This window comes from Bombina bombina, chromosome 6 (genome assembly GCF_027579735.1).
Source record: "Bombina bombina isolate aBomBom1 chromosome 6, aBomBom1.pri, whole genome shotgun sequence".
In the NCBI taxonomy this organism is placed as follows: Eukaryota; Metazoa; Chordata; class Amphibia; order Anura; family Bombinatoridae; genus Bombina; species Bombina bombina.
Genome location: NC_069504.1, coordinates 648601596 through 648620098, shown reverse-complemented (window position 1 = coordinate 648620098; position 18503 = coordinate 648601596). Strand labels below are relative to the sequence as shown.

The 18503-nt window shown below is 37.0% G+C and overlaps 1 protein-coding gene across 1 annotated transcript in view; it reads left to right on the top strand.

The window, feature by feature from the left end:
• Nucleotides 1-1483: 1483 nt before the first annotated feature.
• The window catches only part of LOC128663378 (aminopeptidase Ey-like), a 173187-nt gene continuing 156167 nt past the window's right edge, over nt 1484-18503 (top strand). Inside the window, exon 1 of the mRNA XM_053717683.1 lies at nt 1484-1716. The gene's annotated coding sequence lies outside the window, so the exon portion shown is untranslated. The remainder of the gene's footprint in view (nt 1717-18503) is intronic.

The window sequence follows — 18503 nt, the reverse complement described above, 5'->3', positions numbered from 1 at the left end:
CTGGCCCATCAAGACTCACTCTCATTTCATCAGTCCATAAAACCTTAGAAAAATCAGTCTTGAGATATTTCTTGGCCCAGTCTTGACGTTTCAGCTTGTGTGTCTTGTTCAGTGGTGGTCGTCTTTCAGCCTTTCTTACCTTGGCCATGTCTCTGAGTATTGCACACCTTGTGCTTTTGGGCACTCCAGTGATGTTGCAGCTCTGAAATATGGCCAAACTGGTGGCAAGTGGCATCTTGGCAGCTGCACGCTTGACGTTTCTCAGTTCATGGGCAGTTATTTTGCGCCTTGGTTTTTCCACACGCTTCTTGCGACCCTGTTGACTATTTTGAATGAAACGCTTGATTGTTTGATGATCACGCTTCAGAAGCTTTGCAATTTTAAGAGTGCTGCATCCCTCTGCAAGATATCTCACTATTTTTGACTTTTCTGAGCCTGTCAAGTCCTTCTTTTGACCCATTTTGCCAAAGGAAAGGAAGTTGCCTAATAATTATGCAAACCTGATATAGGGTGTTGATGTCATTAGACCACACCCCTTCTAATTACAGAGATGCACATCACCTAATATGCTTAATTGGTAGTAGGCTTTCAAGCCTATACAGCTTGGAGTAAGACAACATGCATAAAGAGGATGATGTGGTCAAAATACTCAGTTGCCTAATAATTCTGCACTCCCTGTATATAGGATACCAAACCCACACAAAAAACGGCATCGCCGGCTTTTGCAGGCGACGCTGCATATCGGATGGGGCCCCTGATGTGCATTCATGTGGATTCCAATTTAACTGGAATGTCCCTTTAACCAGAGCTCTGAAGTCGCGGTAATTATACTAGCGTAAATCGCAATTGCTCTCAAGTAATCACATTTACTTTAATCTTGTAATACCAGCGATAAGCCCGACAAGTGCAAACCCCCACGATAAACCCCTTATTGCTTGCACACAAACATTTGCGCTCCACTCCAAATGTGGCCGAAAATAATTTGATGATTTTTTTCTGAGTAAAAAAAACCTAAACCTTTATATTAACATTTCACAAGGAACACTCAACAAGAATTGATACACCTTTTCAAAAAAGTAGAATTTAGCCAAAGCTTAAAATGTTACAGACCTGAATTTTGCTGAAAATCCTGTTTACTGTATAAGAATGATTCACTGCATAACCTACAGGTAGAGGTGGTAATAAAAAAAGAATTCTAAAAAAAGTAACTGAAAATATTGTTTATTTTGCTTCCTTGTGGTGCTATTTGCAATATAAATCAGTACATCTTAGTCCTGTTTATACAGTTGTTTAAATACACAATTCTATAAACACATTTCACAAATGCTACTAAGATCTGTAGGCCCACAACAGTTGGGCAATATTCCATGCACACAAGCGGTTAAAGACTAAATATGTGCTGTTTAGGCGGTAGGTCAGGTTACCAGCATTTATGTTCACAGAATTTCTCTGTTCCCAATTTTAAGAGAGTGAGAAAAGCTTGGAACATATTTGGTGTAATTCAGCAGGCTGAGCTCTGTTTTGTGTGTACAGTGTGAGAGAGGGGTTCCAGGGACTACATGATCTCTGGACATCAGCTGTCTCAGACTCTGTATCCAATAACAAAAAAAAAAAAAAACTATTAGGGAGAAAAGGAAAAACTTTTTCAATCATTCTTGCAGCTGATGGAACAGAGTGTATTGTATGCCAGTGAATCAGAGGCATGAATAGATAAAGGTAAGAGTTATCTGGTCGTATCTGTCTTTTGTCTGTGAAAGCACTGAGAAGGTAGATATTCTAACTTTTCTTTTGTACAGTTTATAAATCAGAGATTATTTGGAGATTGATCTTTTTTCTTCATATTTTCTGTATACTTTAAAATATAACTATCTATCTATATATATATATATATATATATATATATATATATATATATATATATATATATATATATATATATATATATATATATATATATATATATATATATATATATATATATATATATATACTAAAATCATATCATTATACTGTATGTGCCTGGGTGTTTTACTGTACTACTACAGAACTACCGTAAATTATTTGACTTATTGTCCATATGTTGTTTCATATCTCAAAATGGAACTAGTAAGCATGTTGTAAACTGTATCTGTCTCATCAAAAACTTAAAAAGTTAAAATATAATTGATGATACTTTTCAAAACTAAACAAATCTGACTCAGTTTAGGAGAGGACAGTTACAGACTAATTCTGACTACATAAATTATATTTATATATGAAGTATATGACTATACTTATGTAAAACAATTGAGGCTTTGAAACATTGGAATACAAGAAAAATGTGTAAATAATGTTTTTTTTTACATATTTTCTTAACAATATGTGTGCATTGTCAACATGAAAGATTTGTTATTATTTTCCCAACATTATTTCAGCTATTCTCCTATTACTAAGTCAAAGTGAGTATTTAGTTTCTGAGAAAGATTTGCAGATTTACCTCATTTTGAAGTCAGTTATTTGAGACTCGTCTTTTTTTTCTGTGTTTTTTATAAACAGTGTAAAATTTATAGTTAAAGGGACAATCTAGTCAAATGTAAACTTTCATGATTCAGATAGGGCATGCAATTTTAAACAACTTTCCAATTTACTTTTATCATCAAATTTGCTTTGTTCTCTTGTTATTCTTTGTTGAAAGCTAACCCTAGGTAGGCTTATATGCTAATTTTGAAGGCTGTCTCTTTTAAAGTGCATTTTAACAGATATTCACAGCTAGACAACGCTAGTTTATGTATGTCATATATATAACATTGAGTTCACTCCTGTGCAGTTACTGAAAGAGTCAGCACTGATTGGCTAAAATGGAACTCTGTCACTAGAACTGAAATAAGGGGGCAGTCTGCAGAGGCTTAGATACAAGGTAATCACAGGTAAAAAGTATATTAATATCAACGTGTTGGCTATGTAAAAGTGGGGAATGGGTATAGGGATTATCTATCTTTATAAACAATAAACATTCTGGAGTTGACTGTCCCTTTAAGGGGTGATGGAAACTAAAAATTAAATTTCCATGATTCATATAGAGCTTTCCTGTACTTGTATCATTAAATTTAGTTCTGTCTTTCTTCTTGAGAACATGTCTAGATCAGCTTAGGAGACAACAAAAAGTATTGGTGCACATCCAACCATTTAAGTCCACTCTTTCATGGCATATTTGTATATGCTTCTCTCTGTCAAATATACTTACATAGCTTCTAATAAGATTGGGATCAACATCTCACAATAATATTGGCTTATATTTGAGCTGCAAAAACAAATATACTTCTATCTGCTAAATATACTTACATAGTTCAAATAAGATTGGGATAAACATCTCGCAATAATATTGACTTATATTTATGCTGCAAAAAAGTTTGCTTGTTAAAAATGCCTTTAAATTTAAATAAATAAAAACTTCTGTCTGCTAAATATACTTACATAGTTCAAATAAGATTGGGATAAACATCTCACAATAATATTGCCTTATATTTATGCTGCAAAAAATTGCCTGTTTAAATTTAAATAAAATAGGGATCTTAATATGATCATATTCTGCTAAGCCAGTCACCACTTACAAGGTGTCCCATATTAGACTGGTCCTAACACTAAACAGTTTCCACACTGCAGCAAGTCACGTCTACACAGTGTGAAGCTTTCTAGCTTATTAAGTATATTACAATTTATCTGGAACACACCTGGGCTGGGTGGCGTGCATTAACCAAAGGGGAGGGATTTGGTCAGCTCCCTATTCAAAGATACAACAAAGGGGTTTTTTGGTTAACCTTTTAACGCCTTTATGCCGTTCAATTCCGTCATAATTACACTGGGCTTTAAAGCCGTTATGACGGAATAGAACGTCATAACAAACGGCTGTCCTGAAGCCTTCTGTGCTTCTAGGATTTGATCGCGGTCTGGAGGGCGTTCCTAGGGTTGTAGGGACGCCCCAAAGATGCAATCCAATAATTGAAATCTCGCGATCGTATGCACGATCGCATAGTTTCAATTTGTCTACCATCTGAACAGGTGTTCCGATGTAGGCACTTTCACCCTGTCATTAAAGGGTTAAGCACACCACAAAAAAAGGACTGTTTTATCTTAGCACACATATTGTGGGAGTGCTACCGAAGTGACCAAAACAAGTTTTTATTTATTTAAATTTAAAGGCATTTTTAACAAGCAAAATTTTTTGCAGCATAAATATAAGTCAATATTATTGCGAGATGTTTATCCCAATCTTATTTGAACTATGTAAGTATATTTAGCAGATAGAAGTATATTTGTTTTTGCAGCTCAAATATAAGCCAATATTATTGTGAGATGTTGATCCCAATCTTATTAGAAGCTATGTAAGTATATCTGACTGACAGAAGCATATACAAATATGCCATGAAAAAGTGGACTTAAGTGGTTGGATGTGCACCGATACTTTTTGTTGTCTTGTAATTGTTTTGGTCACTTCGGTAGCACTACCACAATATGTGTGCTAAGATAAAACAGTCCTTTTGTGGTGTGCTTAACCAAAAAAAACCTTTGTTGTATCCTAGATCAGCTTAGGAACATGCATGTGTCGTAAACACTAAATGCCAGCTGTGATTGAAACAATGTTACAGTGGTTAGGAGATGTGCATGCGCCTAAAGAATAACATGCGAAAGGAACATTTAATAATAGAAGTAGATTTGAAAGATGTTTTAAATTACTTGCTCTATCTGAATTATTACAATTTAAATTTGACTTTCATGACTCTTTATTAAAAGATGCTGGCAGGGCAACAATTTCTGCAGTTTTCTTTAGTGATGTCCAGAACCTTTTAGGAAGGATTGCATATTCAGGTACTATCTAGGTCAGATAAAAGAAAAGCGTTGTGTGCCGTAGTACTAGATAGTCTGTATCCAGCCGTTATTATCCCATAATATTTCAGTGACCCTTTAGTTTCCCAGAGGATGCAATACAAAGCTCTACTGGCAGATTCTATAATCCTACTAGCCATTTCATACTCTATAATAATATTACCATGACCAGTGTTCCCTCTAAGGCCAGTTTGTCATGAGCCTGAGCCCAGCAGTGAAACAGTTAATAAGGGAACCACACCTTGCAGTCTGCATTGTGTAGTGTGTTTGCTAATTGCTCAAATGAACTGTTTCACTGCTAGGCCACTCACAAAACTGACCTATTATCAATTTTTCTTCGTTCTCTTGGCATCTTTATTTGAAAAAGCAAGAATATAAGCTTAGGAGCCGGCCCATTTCAGCACCTGGGTAGCTTATATACTTATATATTTACTGGGAACACACAGTTCCCATAGATCGCAATGTAAAGGCACATTTCAGTGTCATTTTTTTCTAAAACCCCACTCCGGCCAACTTTACCCCTAAAATACTGCTAAGTACAGTTATTTTATTAAAAAATAAAAATGCTACAATTTTTATTTTTTAATAAGATACACTACACTGTATTTTGGGGGCATTTGGGACACATTACTTTTATAAGCGTTAATTGCTACCACAAGCTCACAGTAACAATAACCAGCCACTTGTAATTGGTGGTTATTTATTGTGCGCCTGCAAACGTTTAAATTTGCCAGTTTGCGGGCGCACGATAAATTAGCGCTCCACTTGCAATCTAGCCCTTAATGTTTGGTAGAGGAATATAGGCTGGTGCACAAGTACACTGTCAGTTTCTCTTGTTATGATGGCTGCTGGGTATTGCTAGAAACACCACATTAGATGAAAGAACCTTTGGTATTTATAAAACTGGGACCGGGAGGGAGAAATGTGGTTCTGTGACTAAGGGGGCAAATCAGGGCAGTTCCATGAGAATAATGGAAACAGTGTAATAGTTTGTAAAATACATGAATTATGTGATATTGTTTAAAAATACTTAGGGGGAGCAAAAGGGGGTTTATCGTGGGTGTTTGTGGGTTTATCGCTCAGATTACAAGTTGAAAGTAAACAATTGAAGTTAACGTGTCAGTAAAGAGCGTCCTCAGAGCTCTGTTTAACTGTTTCACAGAACAAAAAAGTGTCACAAAGCACATCAAAAATACATTATAAAGTACAGTTATACTCATAATAGCAACATCTAATAAAATTATCGAAAAAAATTGCACAAAAAAGGTATAAGGGCTCAAAGATATGAGGTTTCAGGTGTTAGAGAAAAAAAGGCAGGCAAAGGGCTTTAATATTGAGATACATACATATTTATGTCTAAGTATGTATATGTACAGGTGTATATATATATATATATATATATATGTGTTTATATGTGTGCACAGATGTATTATTTATGTTTTTATATGTGTATTTATGTTTCTACTGACATATATACACATATAAACCATATTTTCCTATATATATCGGTTTATATCTATATTTATATATAATCATCTATATATAGGTCTAGATACATATTTTACAAAATATCCATCAGATATATAGACACATGTATTTATGAACAAATTCTGCTATGTGAAGGTCTTCAGAATATGCTTTCGGGTTTGGGCGCGACTTAGGTGTTTACTTTCAACTTGTAATACGAGCGCTACCCAACTCACGCAAAAAGCTTATTGCGTTGGTGTGAGCATTAAATACTGCTCCACTTGTAACCTGGCCCTTAATGGTAAGTTACTATCTAAAACCCTGCTTTCTTTATATCTGTATATCTGTATGGTTCTGTTAAAAAACTGTGTATATATGCACCGCTTTATAATATTTTTCTGCCTTCCTTTAAATGTTATTACTGCCAGAAGAATAAGGTATTTATACACGTGACCCATTGCGCATGCGCTTGCATTTGCCTCCGATGGGAATCCCTCTGGACACATCATGTGAAGTCACCAGCATGTGGAGCATGTGTGGGAGACACCTGTCCTAATGACAGATAAATATGAATTAATGCATATTTGTAAACATGTATATTAAAAACATCCTTTTCTTTGTACTGTACTCTATATGCACTCCTCTGGGTATGTTTACAGCGCCTGCCATCCACCCTCTTGTGAGAACTTTTTTTTAAACTTTTTGAGTTGAACAGCCAATCAGAAAAATTACCCTGTAATGGTTCGTACCTTTTTTTCTTTATAAGGGCCTTAGAGAGAGGTTATTCTGAAATCTGAATTCCAGGCACCTACCCCTATTATTATATAAGTAGAAATTGTCTCATGTCTTTTGAAAGATTTTGAGTACAATATATAAAGAACAGAGTGAGAGAGAAAACAAAAAAATGTATTTTATTGTTACAAACATGGAGTATTATATTACAAAAATAAAAAATATTTAATTGCTAAATAACTGCAATGAAAATTTATAAAAAATATGCAGAGTAACAATAGTTTAATCGCATATAAATAAATATTATACTATACCAGACAGTATGATAGCATTTTGGTTCAGATAATATATTCTGCCCCATTTTTGAATTTGGGGAAGGGGTATTTATACCCTTTTAAACATTTCCATTAAACCTTTGGCATTACATCATGAGTAATTAGCAAATTCTATAACCTTGAGCTAAAACACAAATAGAATATTGGTGCCATTGAGACTGGTCATAAGACAATAGCCTTGGGGGAAAATACAAGAAGTTTATTTCACAAGAGCAAATAATGTTACTTGATTTTTCATTTATTTTATTTAAACTATTATATTTATTATTAAAACACTACATTTAAATAAATGTATTCATTACGAAATTCAGTAAAGCATTTTCTCTTTAATTTGGAATAACTACCTTTATTGATAAACTCCCGAATAGCTAAACTATATAACATTATAAACATGAATAAATGATGTGCCTTTAACAACCCCATATTCTTCAGTGCAGAGAGCTGACATGATATAAACTTAAAGGGACAGTCTACACGTTAGTCATCTTAAAGTCATACCTTAGATAAAGCTGCAAATAGCCTCCTGCATCCCTTTCTATATCATGCAGCAGGAACGGTAAAAAAAAAAAGGTATTTTAAAATAAATATTGTTTCTGCCCACTTTGAAATGGCACTCTACTGAATAGCATTGACAGTCTGTTAAATCCAACTAGTGAGCCTTTTGTGATTGGATGCCATATGCAGCCAAGATTGTGATGTCATCAATAGGTGGAGCTTGGCAGCCATTTCGAAGTGGCCAGAAAAAATATTAATTTTAAAATAACTTTTTTACCATTCCTGCTGCGTGATATAGAAAGGTGTGCAGGAGGCTATTAGCAGCTTAATTTGAGACTTTAAGATGATTAAGGTGTAGACTGTCCCTTTAATAGTGGGAGATGAAAGTATTTTCCACTATAAAGTAATACCAAAACAAAGGGTCACAATCTTAAAGGACAGTCTAATTGAAAATGTTTATTGCTTAAAGTGATAGATAATCCCTTTATTACTTACCGTAGATACTCGAGTATAACGCCAGATTTTTGAGACATAAAATAAGATACAAATTGGAGGAGTCGCGGTATTTTCGAGACATTTAATTTCCTCTGATTTGATGCTGCCTTTAAAATGTGCACTAAACATTTCCCCAACATTATCAAGCCAGAATTTCACTGTGTCTTTGTCCATCCAGCCTTTTGGTTGAACTCTAACGATGAGAGATGGGAATTTCACATTTTTGTGGCAGTGTTTTTTACTTAAAAATAACCAGTATTTTCAGTTTTGTGTCATCAGCCATGCAGGACAGAACGACTGTGAAGTGAGTTTTCTCATGACTGGTTTCCTGCTGAAGCTACAAAATTCAAAATAACACCAACCTCACCAGCCTTCTTGAGTTTCAATGCTTGGAGACATATAACATATATCATATAAAGTTTATTCCAGTTTTGGATATTATGGTACAGAGATCAGATTACCGTACTGTAACCTTAAAAAATGAATTTGATAACATTTAGCTTAAATGACGCATCATATGAAGAACATTGTCATTTCAAAGTGGCCCAATCAAGCAATAATTCTGCTACTGCGTGTCAGTTTGGTATAGCAGAAAGCACAGTTCATGACTGGCGTAAATAGAAAACAGAACTAGAAATGATGTTGAGGACTAAGAAGGCCTGCAGAGGGTTATCATCTGCATATCCAAAACTGGAATCAACTTTATATGATTGGGTCATGAAGCACAGAAATAACAGCTATGATATTTCACAAACAGCTATACGTCTCCAAGCATTGAAACTCAAGAAGTCTTGTGAGGTTGGTGTTAATTCGAATTTCGTAGCTTCAGCAGGATGGTGAGGCAAAAGTTGACATCTTTCACAAATTTGTTCTTAAACTTTGTTGGCAACACAACTATAAGCTTGGTCAGATTGGCAACATGGATGAAACACACATGAGGTTTGATTTGCCTGGAAATCGTTCTTTTCATACCAAAGGAGAAAAGTCTATTCTCGTGAAGATAACCGGTCACGAGAAAACTCACTTCACAGTCGTTCTATCCTGCATGACTGATGGCACAAAACTGAAACCACTGATTATTTTTAAACGAAAAACTCTGCCGAAAAATGCAAAATTCCCATCTGGTGTCAAAGTTAGAGCTCAACCAAAAGGCTGGATGGACGAAGAAGGAGTGTAATTCTGGCTTGATAATGTTTGGTGCAGTCAACCTGGCAGTCTGCGCTGCAAAAGAACATTACAGGTGTGGGACATGTTTAGTGCACATCTTAAAGACAGCATCAAATCAGCTGCCAGCAAAAAACTCACTGACATTGCCGTTATTCCAGATGGATTGGCATCACAACTTCAATCGCTTGTCGTTTGTCTAAACAAGCCAATTAAAGACAGACTTCCCCAGATGTGTGCCGATTGGATATGCTCTTATGCGATAACAACAACCAAGCCTGGCCTGCCTTAGAGACCAGATATCAATGTTGTTTGTCATTGGGTTAAAGACGCCTGGGAATCAATGTCGCCAGAAATGATCCTGAAATCCTTCCGTAAATGTGGCATAAGCAATACCATAGATGGGACCGAAGATGATGCCATCTACGAAGATGATGAAAATTTGGAGGATGAGACAGATGATACTGTTGATCCTTATCTGGATACTGCAGAATCTGGATACTCGGTAGATTACTCTTTTGTTACTGTTTACCGTATGTTTTACAATTACGGTATGTACTGTAAAATTGTGTTTTCATTCTTTGATATTAGAATTTATACTTTTTTGCTCTGTAAAATTGTGTTTTCCATTCTTTGATTTATACTTTTTTGCTCCTTGCGTTATACTTGTGTTTTGAACTTTTCTCCCATTTCCAGATTATAGCTATCCCCTCGCGTTATACACGAGTGGTGTTATACTCGAGTATCTATGGTATTCCCCAGTTTTGCATAACCAACACTGTCAAATTAATATAATTTTTACCTCAGTGATTACCTTGTATCTAAGCCTCTGCAGACTGCCCCCTTATCTCAGCCCTTTTCACAAACTTGTATTTTAGCTAATTAGTGCTGACTCATGTATAACTGCTTGGGAGTGAGCACAATGTTATCTATATGGCACACGTGAACTAGCACTGTCTGTAGCTGTGAAAAACCTAATAAAATGCACTGAGATAAGAGGCGACCTTCAAGGGCTTAGATATCAACCTTTGAGCCTACCCTGGTTTAGCCTTCAACAAAGAATACTAAGAGTACACAGCAAATTTGATGATAAAAGTGCATTGGAAAGTTGTTTAAAATTGCATGTCCTATCTGAATCATGAAAGTTTAATTTATTCTTTACTGTCCCTTTACGTTAGAGTGCAGCATATTCAGGAAAAATGTGAAGAAGCTGTTTTTTTACACAAAGGGTGGTGGATTCATGTAATAAACTTTTAATAGAAGTGGTAATCACAAGGACTGTTCAACAATTTAAAAGTGCCTAGCTAGCCTAAGAAATAAGTATGTTTACATTGCACAAGTATTATGGGTGTACTTGATAGGCTTTCTGGTTCTTATCTACCGTCAAATGTTGTTTCAGTGTTTCTATAAAAGATAAAGATAAAATTCCATTTATCAGAAGTTGCAGCCCTGTAATGAAGTTTAGAGAAACGTAATTCAAAGGCTTTTGATGCTGTTAGTGGTATATTTCATTTTTCTGCTGCCATAGGCATTGGTAATCCTGATGTCCCAAAAACCCTACCCCAACAGCATCACGTGACTCAAAGCCAGGAACATGTGGAGGAATCACGCACCCCACTCCATAACCAAGGGCCATTGATTTTTAATGAAAAAAGCATTTGGAGATAATAGAGGTGGGAAGGCATCATAGCGTGATACAAACCCTAAAAATTTGCTGCACCTCTAATTCTTGCTGACCTAGTGACAAGCGTATTTGGCTTAGACCAAAATACGCCAATAGCTTGATTTTACCATGAAAGGCGAACAAAGTGGGCTGGTTATTTTAAAGCTTTCACTTAACCTTTTGGGCAAGTAAATAATCAGAGGCATGTGGAGTTTAGAGGCTGATCCCATACCATTGGTACCTGAGCATTAACTGCTTTTTTTTACAATGCTGGCTGCAGCCCTCTTTAGCAGCAAAGTGGTTAAACATACATTGCCCTTTCTTCAGTTGCTGTTCTTGGTTTCTATAAACACTTTAAAGTTGAGGTTCTGCTAATGAATTCTAAAAATGTCAATATATGTTAGTTAAGTTTACTTAAATAAATTAATTGTAGCTGATCGGAGGGTACCCAAGAAAATAGTATATGAAGCACACTTGGTGAGTGGTATATCTATATAAAGCTGTCACCGGAAAATGTGCTACTCAATTTTTAGAGAGAGCGCCTGTACTTTTCTTCAAGTGACACTTGCATGTCCTACACTTGCCTAAAGAGGTGAAAAATTGCTAATAAAAAAGAATGATAAGATAATGTTTCACAAATGTAACCATCTTAATCTATCAGCCGTTAACCTGGTTTGTTAGGGATCTATGAAACCATATGGTTATGTAGTATTTAAATATACCTCCCAATTAGTGAATTTCCATCAATGGGACACATTAGAAACTTTGCTAGAAGGAATCTTTCTGTGCTCGCTGATTAGCGCATATATTACATGTTGTAAGTAAACATTTTGTGAGCGAAACCTGATGTGCACTAACTTTGGATCCTTGGATATCACAACCACGCTAACCCATTCGCCCCATAGACTTCAATGGAGAGCGTAGAAGAAAAACCTAACACTTATTGTTTGCATGCTAACCCTACAGGAGTTATTAATATTTAACATTTCAATGTTCTTCACATACAGGAATATGTTATTTTTTATTGTAAATACATATTTCTATACATATCTGTATTTACCTATACCTAAATATATATATGTATATGTTCCTAAAGATATATAGAAATAGATATATATTTTAGATGAACATTATCATATATATATATATATATATATATATATATATATATATATATATATATATATATATATATATATATATATATATATATATATTAATACCTCCTCTGTGTATCTGCACTCACAGTTCAAAAAGTGTCATATATATATATATATACTCTGCTAATCCGCATCTCCGGACCACATAAAAAAGGAATATGGCAATGTATAAAAATTTAAATCACAACTTTATTACGTACAAAAATATTTAAAATCAATTGCATGTAAAAACATGAAAAAATAGAATATCAGCTACAGTCCTGTAACTGAGTTTGAGCAGCAGCAGCCAAACATGTTTCAAGCCTAGTGTCAGCCCTTGTTCACTGGCATAACTAATGCTGTGTATAGAGCGTCAATTTAAAGGTATAGTTAATTATCAATTACATGCATCTGTTAAATTAACCCATGACTTGCTTTATGGTCATGGTAAAAAATAATTTTGTTTAATTCTTTTGTTTTAATTTTTCCCTATCTGTAAAATATATTTAAACTATCATTTAGCTGAATATATATAGAATGTTACCCTTACTTAGATAATACGAATTATTATTTAAATTCAACAAATGTTTCCAAATTTCACTTTCATTTGATTTTTTGGGGGGAAGTAAAAACATCATATTAACTTATTAGTAAAATAAATCCACATCCATTATTGAATTTAGACCAAAGGGGTGCTTTGTTTTAAGATGGAAAATCCAAAACACTTCCCTTTGGTCCAAATGTCTCTCTCTGTCACCACCCCTCCTATGTCTGGGGACATGATCAATGCCTTGTACTGTCAAAAGGGAATCATTGGAATTATGTTTCTCCCTAAAGTGTTTAGCTATTGGCATAGTGCTATTTTTATTTCCAATATCTCTAAGGTGTTGTAGAAACCTATCTCGTAGGGCATGCTTAGTGCGCCCTACGTACTGTTTCTTACAGCCTTGGCATGTAAGAAGGTAGATAACAAAATTGGTGTTATATGAAATACTGAAACGTATGTCAAACTCCCTATTTGTTGTAGTAGATACAAATTTGGGTCCCTGTTGTATGTGTGTGCAGGTTTTACAGATATTTCCTTGACATTTGATGGAACCTATTTTTCCCCTCAGCCAGGATTGGTTTGTATGTGACGGTAGCATGGAGGGAGCTAATAACCTTCCTAAAGTCTTTGCTTTACTGGCCGAAAAATTACAGCCATCCCTATTTTGTTTAATTTGGCATCACTTTTTAAAATTGGTAAACAATTACAAATAATGCCTGCAAATTTTCTTATAGTCTTTGCTATAGTTAGTTAGTATATACATATATAGTATATATATATATATATATATATATATATATATATATATATATATACATACAGGGCTCTACATTTCAAGCCCTAAGCTACTAGCCAGCACAAAATGTTAATTGCCACTTTGATCCCACTCACTACCCACCCACACCACACCTACTACCACCCCCTCTTTGCATATGCTTAGCCAATGTGAAACACCTTATTGTGTAGTCATTTTTAAATATTGTTTATGTTTTATACCATAAATTAAATAATGTTACATACAGTAATAAAAAAAAAAAGAAGTGCATAGTAGTTAGCAACATCAACTAGGGTTCTGGGGGGAAGACAACAGCTGGAGAGAAAAATGAAGTTGTTGAACTGAGAGAAGGCAGAGAGTGTTGACATTAATGTGAGGTTACAGAATACATGGAAAAATTGTTTTATAATTATCATCTCCCATCTATCTTTCTCCACTCCCTCCTCTCTGCAATCTCTCTTTTTTACCCCCTCCCTTATCTCTCAGGCCATATCTTCTCTTTACACTCTTTCTCTCTCCTCTCTCTCCACTCCCCCCCCCCACTCTTTCTTAACGCTATCTTTTTCTCCACTTTCACTTTTCATGTCCAATCTCTCTTTGCCCCTATTTACCCTCTCAGAAGTAACAGTCTAAGCACTAATGGCGTCCCTATAGCCCTAGAGGAATAACATATCCTTGCCCTTTCATGGATATATAATATCCTTTTAGATAATATTTGTAGACATTCACTCACTAACTTTCACTCGCCACTGTTAAATTTTCCACTCGCCAATGGCTAGTGGGCTAGTAAAAATTTTGAGCCCTGTGTGTGTGTGTGTATATATATGTATATTTAATAATAAAAAGATATGTAAAGAACATAGGAATGTAAAATATGCACTTTCCCACTTTAGTTCTAACATAGTGTCAGGTGAGTACACATTAAAACTTTGTTGTCTTAAGGTGTGTTACTGAAATATTAAATAAAATTATTAAAAAAAATAATATTAATTATTAAAATTATGATACTGATATATATATATATATATATATTTATGTGTGTGTGTGTGTGTGTTTCATGTGATTAAGCACTCGCTGGTGTTCAGACATCAGTGACAAAAAAAGCAGTCCCTTTCTCTGACAAACAACATGTGCATAAACAAATCATTTATAGGTCTTTGATGCCCTCCCCCAATTCACAGCCAATCCCAGCTTACCGTGTGGAAAAATGCCCCAATGAGCTGAGCATCAGTATTAATCAAACAGTAATAGAGATTATGTGTACTGATAATGTGTGCTAAAATGCATCATGTGAAAGAGGACTATAGTGATATCAACCTCTGTGACTAGATAAACCAAAGACCCAATTGAGAACATATTTCTAACAAGAAAACCACATCGAACATAGATTGTGAAATAACGATAACACCAAAACACGAACACTCCCACTAGACCGATCGCACCAATCGCAATCGTCTGGGCGTGACCACCGGGTAATTCCACCAATCGATCAAATCCAGTGTGGTTATATTACAACACTCAGACCGCATATCGTTGGCCGCACCAGACTGCCCACTAGGAGGATCACACCAATCGCAATCAGCTGGGTGTATCAAACAACCTGCTTGGTCAATCAAAGAACACAGTGAGACCCAGCTACGCTCCAAAACAAACCACCCATAAACCAACTGGTCACGGAGGACCTAATGTCACGTGAGAGGCGTGCTGCAATGCCGAGATCAATGGAAACAAAAACTCATCACATAGGGGGGCATGCCTAACTCACAAACATAAATAAATACATCTAAAACTGTTCTTATATTAATAGTGGACTAGGGGGTGAGGGGGGCAAACACACCACAACACAAAACACCACAACACATTTGTTGGGGCTGTGTACATCTATCTATCTATCTATCTATCTAGCTATCTATCTATTGGGTACTTATAGAGTGCAAACTAATTACCTGTGAGGGTCTCAAGGCGCAAAGGGAAAGTGGATAGGAGGATGGGGGGAAGGGGGTTTGCGGGGTTTGATTAACTGGGTGTCGTCAGTGTAGGAGACAATGTTGAGGTCGTGGCATCAGGCAAAGGTGGTGAGAGGGGTCATGTAGATGCTGAAGAGGGTGGGGCTCAGTGAAGAGCCTTGTGGTACACTGCAGTTGACTGGTGTGGGTTTGGAAGAGAAGGGCGGGAGTCTGACTTTCTGGGTCCTGCCCGTGAGGAAGGAGGTGATCCATTTCAGGGCTCTGCTGTGGATGCCGGCATCATGTAGGCGGGTGCGGAGGGTGCTGTGGTCAACAGTGTCGAATGCTGCTGAGAGGTCTAGGAGGATGAGGGCGGTGGTTTCTCCTCAGTCAAGCATGGCACGGATGTTGTCTGTGGCAGCGAGGAGGGCGGTCTTGGTGCTGTGGTTGCTTCTGAAACTGGATTGGCAGTGGTCCAGGGTGTGGTTGGCCTCAATGTGGTCAATAAGTTGCAAGTTGATGGACTTCTCTATGACTTTGGCCAAGAAGGGGAGTAGAGAGATGGGGAGGTAGTTATTCGGGTTCTTGGGGTCTGGCGAGGGTTTCTTCAGCAGGGGTTTCAGTTCCGCATGCTTTCAGACATCCAGGAAGGTGCTGGTTTTGATGGAGCAGTTGATGATGCGGTGGAGTTCAGGGGCGATGTTGTCACTTGTTTTGTTGAATATGTGACTGGGGCATGGGTCTGAGGGTGCACCGGAGTGGATGAATTTCATTATTCTGAGGGTGTCCTCTGTAGTGAGGGGGCTCCAGATAGTCCGTGTCATAGATGTTGAGAATCTTGCGGTGGAAGTGTGCAGCGAGGGTATCGCAGAGGTCCTGGGAGGGTGGGATGTTGGTGGTGTCGCTGTTGGGTTTAGAGAATTCCTTGATGACTGAAAACAGCTCCTTGCTGTTGTGTGCATTAGAGTTGATTCTGTGGTCTCTCAGCGTCTTTGTGGATTTTAGGCAAGGTGTACAAAATAGGTGTCACTGGAAAGAAATTAAATTCAACTGGTGTAATTAATGCCGTATCCTTCCACTCATTGAGTTTGGCGTCAATCTTTCTCTTAAATTAATAGGTGGGATCACCCTTTAGAGGTATGTATTCACATCAGTGAGCTGTTTCATGATCTCTACTTTATAATCTGCAAAGTCCATGACCACCACAGCACCCCCCTTGTCTGCCGGGCGTATCACAATGAAGGGATCTTCCTGTAAGGTCTTAAGCACTTGTCTCTCATCCTTGGTGAGGTTATCATTGTATCTCATAGATGATTTCTTCTGTACTTGGTGTGTTAGAAAGTTTGTTACTGTGGTGATAGTTGGGTTGTTGGAGCTAGGGTCAAAAGTGCCCTTAGTTTTGAACCTATTGGGGGTATCTGATTCTGATTTAAAGAACTCTTTTAGTCGTAAGTTCCTTCCAAATTTCTGGATGTCAACAAAAGTGTCAAAATCATTAGGTCTTGTGGGAGGTACAAAAGAGAGTCCCTTATTGAGCAAACTCACTTCAGACTTAATTAATGCACGGGAACTGATGTTAAACACTATACTTTCTAACGTCTATGCAGCGGGGGCAACGGGCAATGCCCCCCTCCGTGTGTGGCCTGGACCTCGGCCTAAAAAATGACAGGTTGATGGATGTGCAGCCAATGGTGGTAAAGAAGCTGCGCCACCACTCTGGGTGTCCCAAGGTTGATAACCTCTAACCCCCCTAGAGTGGGTCACAATCCCCCGAAAGTTGGCATCATCACCTCCAATGTGGGCCTCTGGATCAGAGCTGTCTCCAGAACTTATGTCAACAGTGTTAATAGCTTTTTTAGTGAACCTCCTCTCTCTTCTGGGTGGAAGGTCCTCCTTTCATCAGGTGTTATCATCCACCTGTAACTACTTTTGTGTGTATAGTCTTGGGTCACTGTCTGTAATTTCCGATTTTTAAAAGGGATCAATTCTTGTTTATAGGTTTTAATATGTAGTGACAGCTTCCCCAACCAATCGGTACCAGTGTCAGTCCCCAAGGTGCCTAATGTATCTTGTTCAAAGATCAGTATTTCTGCTTTTACTTCTTTCAGGAGGTGTCCAACTTTTCTGATAACCAGTAACATACGATCAAAAGAACACTTATGCAGTATCTTGCACCAATATACACAGAATAAAGTATTGGACCGGCCTATCGTGGGCACATTTCTCACTCTAAATCCCCTCTGGATCATCCGTTTCTTATGATAATCTGAGAGATATGTCCTATGTAAATTCAAATCAATCTCACATTGTTTAAGCTTAGCTAATGTGTTGTATAGCAATTGGAGTGACTCCTCCACCTGCTGTTCCTCGACTGATCCAAAGCAGATATTGTTAGCGTCCTCATCAGTGAATGTAAAAATGTCCTTGTATTTATCTTCCATACCCATTCCAGTCTGGGTATTAGATGGCTCATTAACTGTTTTTTCCCTTTCAGTCATAGTAAGCTCTGTTAGGTAATGAAGCAAGGCAAGGGAAATGTATCAAGGCTAAATCAGCCCCTATGTGGGTGCACTGCACAGAAAAGATTGGAATTGCAAGCTGCTTATTGTGTATGCACTCTCACCATCAGACTACACCTGCCAGGGTGCATTATTAGTATTCCAATAGGTTTCATGTGATTAAGCACTCGCTGGTCTTCAGACATTAGTGACAAAAAAACTTTATTAGTGATGTTTCGGGACCAAAAGCAGTCCCTTCCTCTGACAAACAACATGTGCATAAACAAACCATTTATAGGCCTTTGATGCCCTCCCCCAATTCACAGCCAATCCTGGCTTACCGTTTGCCAGGCTTACCGTGTCCCTTATCGCTTGCCCACAAAT